Source organism: Triticum dicoccoides, unplaced genomic scaffold (assembly GCF_002162155.2).
Source record: "Triticum dicoccoides isolate Atlit2015 ecotype Zavitan unplaced genomic scaffold, WEW_v2.0 scaffold252161, whole genome shotgun sequence".
Taxonomy (NCBI): domain Eukaryota; kingdom Viridiplantae; phylum Streptophyta; class Magnoliopsida; order Poales; family Poaceae; genus Triticum; species Triticum dicoccoides.
The window spans coordinates 1-600 of NW_021253251.1; the positions used below are offsets into that span (position 1 = coordinate 1).

Sequence of the window (600 nt, forward strand, 5' to 3'; positions counted from 1 at the left end):
GAAGAAGATCATAACCAGCACGCGTAAGTCGTTCCCATGCAGGTCCCCAGTGGCACGCGTAAATCATTGGAGGCAGTAAAAGAAATTCCAAACAACTGAGAGTACGGGCCGGCCGAGCCACAACACTTGTTTAGTTAAAGTCAAATTTAGTACGTACCCAACAAGGGCAGAGATACAAAGAAACATAGTTTAAACCAATCTAGTGATACGGGAGAGATGCAAACACAATTCAATAGTACCCAACAAAGCTAGGAGAGAGATCCAAACATAGCTCGACATAACAAATCAACACACAAACACACCCACTAATCATCAGTTAGGTAGGAAATTCACGTTGTAGCGCCTTGTGAGCAGACGGGGTAGCACCTTCTTGAGCTGCAAATCAACTCGGTCAACAATTTCCTCTCTCCAGTTGCCCTGTCACACAGTTTTTAGGTTATTAGTCATCACCCTAATGAAAAGACCATAGTTTTGCATAGAAAGACTTCTACCTCTGTAAAGCTCTTGAAATGCTGGCCGTAATGCGCCGTTGCCACGCTTGAAAAATGTAAAGCTCCGAAAAAATCTATTGGAAAGCCTATTCCCCACCTCGCCAACCAA

The 600-nt window shown here is 44.0% G+C and overlaps 1 long non-coding RNA gene across 1 annotated transcript; it reads right to left on the reverse strand.

Moving 5' to 3' along the window:
• Positions 1-85: 85 nt before the first annotated feature.
• LOC119345571 lies at positions 86-600 on the reverse strand. Its single transcript, XR_005167084.1, has 2 exons — positions 492-600; positions 86-417 (listed from the first exon to the last, which is right to left on the reverse strand). It is a non-coding gene; the product is annotated as an uncharacterized LOC119345571 (long non-coding RNA).